This window comes from Papaver somniferum, chromosome 7 (assembly GCF_003573695.1).
Source record: "Papaver somniferum cultivar HN1 chromosome 7, ASM357369v1, whole genome shotgun sequence".
NCBI lineage: Eukaryota > Viridiplantae > Streptophyta > Magnoliopsida > Ranunculales > Papaveraceae > Papaver > Papaver somniferum.
The window spans coordinates 172,458,839-172,467,025 of NC_039364.1; the positions used below are offsets into that span (position 1 = coordinate 172,458,839).

General features: G+C 37.5%; 1 long non-coding RNA gene across 1 annotated transcript; it reads left to right on the forward strand.

Annotated features, from left to right (window-relative positions):
* The first annotated feature begins 6,209 nt into the window (after positions 1-6,209).
* On the forward strand, positions 6,210-7,231 carry LOC113293165. Its single transcript, XR_003332088.1, has 2 exons — positions 6,210-6,339; positions 6,495-7,231. It is a non-coding gene; the product is annotated as an uncharacterized LOC113293165 (long non-coding RNA).
* The last annotated feature ends 956 nt before the right edge of the window (positions 7,232-8,187 follow it).

The window sequence follows — 8,187 nt, forward strand, 5'->3', positions numbered from 1 at the left end:
CTCCTTCACTTCAAGGAAACTCCTTGATTCCAACAAACTCCTTGATTTCATGATATTTTCCTAAAATCATGAAAATAATATAAAATTAGGAAAAGTGTCATGGGATCGGGCTCATTGGCCGGCCGGCCATGCCTTGGACATATCCGGTCCCACACTTCATGATTCCTTCATTTTATTATTATTATTATTTCCTTAATCTTATGAAGTTTTCTCAGTTTCAGCAAAATCCTGATTTCTTCATATTTTCTCAAAATGTTGCTCAAACGCACATCAGAAAATATCAAAATTCGCAGGACTGAGACGCGGACACTTTGGCGACGTGAGCATGTTACCTTGACCGACCAAGGTTGTCTCTTTGGCTTCCAAGAGGCCAGTCCCATACTTTTTCATCATTAAACCTAATTTGTTCACATTAGGTTCAAACTCTTCCAAACGACTTGGAATCTCATAAAATGATCGTCAGTCGATCCCGTGAGCAACCAGGTCCTGCTTCATGACCCCTTGGTCGGTCCTTCATCTCTTCATAATTTATTAGGTTTTATCACCTAAGGTTCAGACGAACATTATTTGAATAAATGATTAAACCAGCATTTAATCATCTTTTCACCAACTAGTCTGCAAGAGACTTTGATATTTTTCTCACTCGAGCATCTTGGCGTTACATGGTCGACTCATCATCCCATGTAGAAGGTCCCTCCTTCACTCCGTGGTTGATTTTCAATGAATCATCAATTGATCAGCAATTGATCAAAATTAGGATTTTGGATCCAAAACTCTGCAAAACATAATTCTGAGCAGATTCAAACACTAATAATTTTACGTTGATCCCTTGATCAACATTCTAGTTAATTATACTCGGTTCAGTTATTACTAGTATTTTGAATTAATATTTTATTTGGTCATGTTACCAATAATCCATCAAACGAGAAATACTTGCTCAAATGAGCAATATTTGCTCAGACAGACGGAATATTGGTTCACTATCAATATTCAACAATTCATCAAGTGAACAATATTTGTTCACCTTAACTATCAACATTTATTCGACAATTGTACTTCTGTATCAATGGACACGTTCAATTCATGAGTCCCAGAACATTTGTTCGACTCATAAATGCAAGGACTCATCGTCCCATGAAGTCAGCAACTGACTAACTAAATACACGTCTGCCTTGCAGACTCCACAATCACGAGACACCAATCGTGTCACATGGGGGATATTAACTAGGGTTTTTGTCTGGCGGCCTACGGCACGTGTGTTCATCCACGATGAGAATGTGAGCAAGTCGTGCAATCAGTTGGAGGAGTTAGCAAAGTAGTGGATGGAAAATCAACCAAGTATCCGCACGATGAGCAACTGGTTTTAACATGATTTCCATTTCCCCATTCTTTGACTCCAGCAACGGTCACACTTCATGGGATCAAGGTGTTTACAGTTCTAGCAATATAAATAAGTCTCTGAATCATGATTAAGGAACATACATTTTTTAGTAAAAACAGACAATTCTCGATAGACAGTCCTTAGTCTACACGAACTCATCGTCTTAGCAATTACTCTCAACTGAGTAAACTCAATCATTCAGAAATTATTTTCACGCAAAATACACAATACACCAACAATCCTTGATCACCGTTGATCTCACACATTTCTCAGCTTCCCTCCTACAGATCGACCCATCCTCTCTTGTGACCGAATTGACTCTGGAACGGCCATTGTCTTAGTTTAGGCCGGAGTCCTACAGATTGATCTCTCGAACTTAAAGCACTTCCTTCTTGCAGTGCATTTGTGTGAGGTTAAGCATTTCGCTCGGTTCAAGGAGTCTCCTCCACACGGTCGTCTCCTCAATTCCGTGAAAACCAGCAAATCGTTTTTTCCCATCTACACAAAGTTTCTCATGAAACCAAAACCATCTCAAGGTTCATTAACTCAAACTGGGAACTCAGAAGAAATGTTGAAGTCAATCTTTGGAAGAAAAGAAGAAAACTATTATTCTATCAGACTAGGCAACATAGAAGATTACAAGGTTTTTAGAAAAGGTGGTACTAGAGGCATTTTTGACAAACTGATAGTCTTAATTGAAGTTCCACCAGCTGATCCAGAGTTTATTGATGAAGCAAACTTCTACAGAGTCAAGATTTGGGTACTAGTTAAAAGAGTTCCAAGGCACATCATTCCTGATATAAGAAACATTATAAGACCAACAGAAATCTTTCAAGAAGCCAAGAAATCTTATGGAAGAGATGAAGATGAAAAAACCTTGAAGTCTTCTTAACTATTGATGTCACTAGAGCTCTTAAATATGGTATTGATGCTTATGAAACCCCAACTCTGTCTCACTGGCTTGAAATGGCATATGCCTTGCATGGCATTGGTTTCTGCAAGGTTTGTAGATCATCCTGGTCCACTATGTGAAGAGAATGAAGAACATGCACAAACTACAACCCAAAAAGCTCATCCATCTAATCTCAATAACTCTGACCCCTCAACCTTTAACACCCCAACAAATTCAAACGCCAGTAGCCCTCAGAGCAACATCAAAATAAGACATTATACTGACAGAGATGCTTCTAAGGAATTTGCAATCAAAATGAGGCTAGCACAAAGACAAATCCTCCTAAAGAACAACTCCGAGGAGACGGATGGCCCTGAGGACTACATCATATTCAAAGCTGGTTTGCATCAACCCATAAATGGAGAAATACCAACTATCAACTCTGAGGTCATAGCTTGTCAAAAGAAACACAAAAAAATCATGGATAGAAACAGACACAAGGACAAACTGCTGAAAAAGAAGAGTTACAACATCAAGGCTGCTGCTAGGAAACACAATCCTACTACTGAGAATGGGGTGGAAAACAATATCAACCCTGACAACATCTTCCCAAAACTCCATACTACATTTCCCAAGAATTTAACACCTAATATCTTTGATACAACACCTTCTCTAGCTGATATTCAACAACAAATAAATGAAGATACTAACAATCAGAAGAGGATGCTATGTGAAAGAAGAAAGAAAGAGTTTAAACTTAAAGCTATGGATACTGATCTTCATCCTCAGTTAATTGACCCAAAAAGAAAGCTCTTTATCTCCTCTACTGCTACTGATCTCCCTCCCCAACTCTGGGATCAAAATCAACCATCCAAGAGGAGCAATAACCATGTGATACAAATGGAGGAGGATCACCTGACTTGACTACTAGTGGCCTTGAGGGAGCAAACCCTTTCCTAAGTCATCAGGTAACTTTTTTTACTCTCTGCTATCCATTCCAAAGTTATTTAATTAGTTATAGCAACAATATTTTAGTTATAAGGATAGCTCTCAGCCTTAGCTTAAGTAATCAGCATAACAACACCACCCTTCAAACTACTATCTTTATAGGTAACATCATTATCATTTTCAATTACCCTAATGTCTCTTATTTCTGGAAATTATACTCTGTCATGTCTTGGAACTGCCAAGGTCTAGGACAGCCAAATACCAGTAGACACCTAAATAACATGCTAAATAAACATAACCCTGATATTTTCTTTTTATCAGAAACCAAACAACAATCTAGGAACTTGAAAACTATTCTTGGAAATATAGGTGTCACTAATTTTTCATTTGTTGAACCTAGAGGAAAATCCAATACTGTTGGTGGCCTTGTGTTAGCTTGGAAAACTAATCTAAATGTCACAATATAAGATTTCTCTAATCACCACATTAGTGCCATAATTTACCCTAGTATAGAGGAACCTTGTCTTTTCACAGGCTATTATGGTAGCCCTTACACCACTCCTGATAAAGTACACTATTGGAAAATGATATAAAATACTGATAGAACTAACACTCTACCTTGGCTGATAATGGGTGACTTAAATATTGTTCTTCATGATCATGAAAAATTCAGCCAGCACCCTATTGATTCATCTGAAGCTAAACTCTTTCTGGAGAAAATTGAAGAAGCCAACCTTACTGATTTGGGCTATACAGAATGTCCATTCACTTGGACCAATAGAAGAACTGGCATTCTCTCACAGAGAAAATATTGGATAGAGGTTTGGCTAATGAAACCTGTCTTGAAATACACCCAAATACCACTATCTCCAACCTCCCTGCCATTGGTTCAGATCATAACCCAATTCTCCTCAATACCAATCCAAATTGGAAGCAAGGACACATTTCATTCAAATTCTTTGGTCCTTGGCTTGATCACAAGGATTGCAAAGCCGTCATTGCTGAATGTTGGAAATCCAACCACAAAGGATCTCTTGCCATAAAAATTGCAAGAAAATTAAGAGATATCAAAGTTAAATTAAAGAAATGGAACAAGGAGATTTATGGTAATATCAAGACTAATATGGAAGACAGCTTACAATATTTGGATTGGCTCACCAAGAATCAATTCAATATCAATAGAGGAAAGGATATAAGAGATTCTAAAAAGCAAGTTGAACATTGGCAGAACATTCAGGAATGCTTTTTGAAGACTAAAAGCAGGGATCAGTTTATCAAATTAGGATACAAGAACACAAGCTTCTTCCACTTATTTGCTAAGAAAAGATACAGAAGAAATAAAATTGTTTCTATACAACAAGCTGATGGCTCTTGGCTTCACAACAAGGAGGAAATTGCTCTCTGCTTCACCAATCACTTTGCTACTATGACCACTGCTGAACCAATAACTATCAATCAATCCCTCATAAACCTTATACCCACCACTGAGAATAACAATCTTCTAAAGGTCCCTGATGCAATGAAAATCAAAAATATTCTGTTTAGTATGGTAGGTGACAAGGCTCCAGGGCCTAATGGTTTCCCACCAAATTTCTTTCAAGCCAACTGGGATGTTGTGGGTGAAGACATCACTACAATGATTCAGAACTTTTTTACTTCTGGATATCTTCTCAAATAAATGAACTCTACTTTCATCTCCCTTATCCCCAAAACTGAAAGTCCTACTACCCCTGCCCATTTCAGACCAATATCTTTATGCAACACAACCTACAAAATCATTTCAAAGCTCTTGGCTCAAAGACTAAAACCTCTTCTACCAAACCTTATATCCCCTTTTCAGTCAGCTTTCATTCATGGAAGACAAATATCTGACAATATAGCTCTTGCTCATGAACTTATACACCATATGAATACTAGAAAAGGAAAAAATGGAGCAAATGGCACAATGAGAATTAAGATTGACTAGATTTGTGCCCGTGTTACGCACCGGGCATCTTTTTTCTTTTAATTTTAGTGTTTGTGGTGCTTCGCCCTGCCCCGTGGCAATATATTTTTTGTTTGGTGTGCGCGGGGCTAGGCCCCGGCCCATGACGATACAATTTTGATTTGATATGGGCTGCGCTTCGCCCAATCCCGTGGTGATGCATATTTAATTTGGTGTGCGGGAACTGCGTCCTGCCCAGTGTCGATACATTTTGTGGGCAACTACTTCTCTTCTTGTGTCTCATCACTTTCTTATTGCTGTCCCTCTTTTGTTTTCGTATCTTGATGTTGTTGAGCACGACATTCATAAGATTCAATTCTAAAGGACTAACAGGAGCAACTTTCACTCCGCCTTGGCTACGTCTGTAATCAAGTCCAGGAACGGAACTTTGCATAAGCATATTCACCCTAAGACATATACATAAAAATAGAGAGACAAAGCTATTAGCAGGCTAGAAAATTGTAAAAAATCCATCAATCAAAGGATCAAAATAACTAAATAAGCAGAATCAAGCTGAAGCATGATTATCTATACAAACATGTTGTCATCATTAACACTAGATTACTGTTACAGCAGTGAAGGCCGACCAGAATTTTTGGTTAGTTATTTTTGTTATAAAATTTTAGATGTTAGAATTTAAAAGTAGTTTCTTTGACATTCCGAATGCAAATTCAAATAAACTTTAAAGTCTTTGAAATCGAATACACACCCTTGATCTAGTTAGTGATGGATGGAAAAAACGCTTATCGTGCGGACCTAAATACGACACTGATCACAAAATTCGACCGAAAGTCAAAATGTCCCAGAACTGAATAATCATGTGAAACGTTTAAATCACCGGCAAGTCGGATAAAAGTGACGTCTGTTGAGCAAAGAGACTCTGCCACATGTCTAAGACTCGTGCCACATGTCCGAGACTCCTAGTGAATCTAAAATTCCAAAGACAAAATCACATTTCTTTATTAACGTGAATTCAACACTCTATTCCCAAAAGCGAAGACTTGCACTCAGCCTGATTTTCTTGAAGTATGAAGGGACAGGATACAAACAAACATAGAGGCAAACAGACCCGCAGAGACTAACGTTGGAATATAAAATTTATTTTACTAAAATTGTTAGAGAAGGAATTCCAAGGTGATCACTATCTCACCGTCTCCACTCTCCAACCTTTTCTCTCACTCTTCTTGTTCCTTTGATTATTGAGCTAATTTTTTTTTGATTGTTGAGTTAATTAAACTTTGTTGTTGTCTATTTTTTGTTTTGTGTTGGTGGTTCTGTTCCATATTAAGGTTGAGGATAAATCCGTTGCATGTGGTTAGAACAACTTAGGGTTCTGTACAAATGGAGAAATAATTTTTCTCTTTTGATACGATATGAAGAAACTAATCTTTTTGTCTATTGCGAAGGCAGAGATATTGTTAATTTTGGGTTTGATGGCAAAAGATATTACTAGTTACTAACAGCAGAGAAGATCCGTAGCCATAGGGATTGATCGGAGAATTGGTTTAAAAAGAAGAAGAGCAAGTTGTATCACTGAGTTGGCAACCGAGCTGAAAAAATGGGGGGCAGGCAAGTTTGGGTGAAAATAAGTATGGGTTCATGGATTAGGTACTTGTAGACCGACCCGTTACTCCGTCTTCTTCACCCGCGACCAACCCGAAATCTCTGTTAGTTTACTCTGTTTGTTTGTTTTTTTGTGAAATTCTTCACCCGAGTTCTGCAACTGGAATTCTACCTTCGGGTTTTTTTACTAATTCAATGGATATAATCTGATTATTTTTCAAGCCACAAATCGATAGGTTGTAGTGTGAAATCTTCAGTTAGATGAAATTTATGAAATCAGTGGATGTTTTTTTTTTCGGATTATTTGAAGAAGGAATGATCAATTATGATCGATTTAGTGGAGATTGTTGAGAAGTTTGAACATGTAATTTGTTTGTTGGACTGTATTCGATCAAAATTTCTGATCAATCTGTTTGATTATCTCAAATTTAATCTTAATTTGTGAATCAAAAATTCAATTTCAGTTTCTCTGCACATTTGTTGTGACGGACAATATTGGTTATTTTTCATCACATAGGGACTCCCTTTGGTCGTCCAAATATACAAAGTTGTAGACCATGTTGAGAGAGCTGATACCATTTGTTTGTTCTGCACTGATCTTCCTTGATATCCTATAGGTAAAGCGCGAGAGGGAGAAAGATAAGGGGATCTTTCGATTTGAGCAAGATTTGAGTAGAAAGTTAGAGTTTTGCAAATAGAGATTTTCCTTGGTTGATAACGAATCATAGCTTTTTTTTTTCTTTTTTCTTGATGGATAGCCTTTACGAATTATTGACCATACAAAGCAACGGAAAAGATACAAACCTTTTGTGCGAGGCACCGTTGCCAATGGATATCTTTTTGTTTCACCCTTTTTGTTTATCTCGACCTCTAATCTTTTTTGTTGGATTAGAGAAGAATTTTTTTTCTTTGTGAATATTGTTGCGCTGAAGTTTGATAGATCTTAATGCGACATAGAATGACTTGTTGAGTAACAGAGAGAGTCTCAAGCTCCTAGCAATCCTGCATGTTTCTTTTTGATTTGTTTTTGACTGGTTGCCATGTTTGAATTCTTTAAGATTGTTTCTGATCGTAGTAGAAATGTGAGCCAAATATATCTTGCTTTACCGTACTATGCAACGCACCACGTAGACGCCTTCCAAATCGCATTATAAAACTTTACTGACTCACAAATAAAATTTAAAGCGATGAAATCCATGTATTTCTGCCAATTTTAAGCGTCATACCATCCATTTTATCAGCAGTAAGCTTATGCCGGGGGATGTCCCTTTCCCTTCTCTGTGACGATGTGCATTAGAACAGGCCTGGTTGCTGGCAGGGATTTGTTTTTCCTTTCCCTTCTCTATCATGCTTTACTTTGTAATGGGCTAATAACAGACATGCATAGTTCAGAAACACAATAGCGTACTGAAGTCCGAA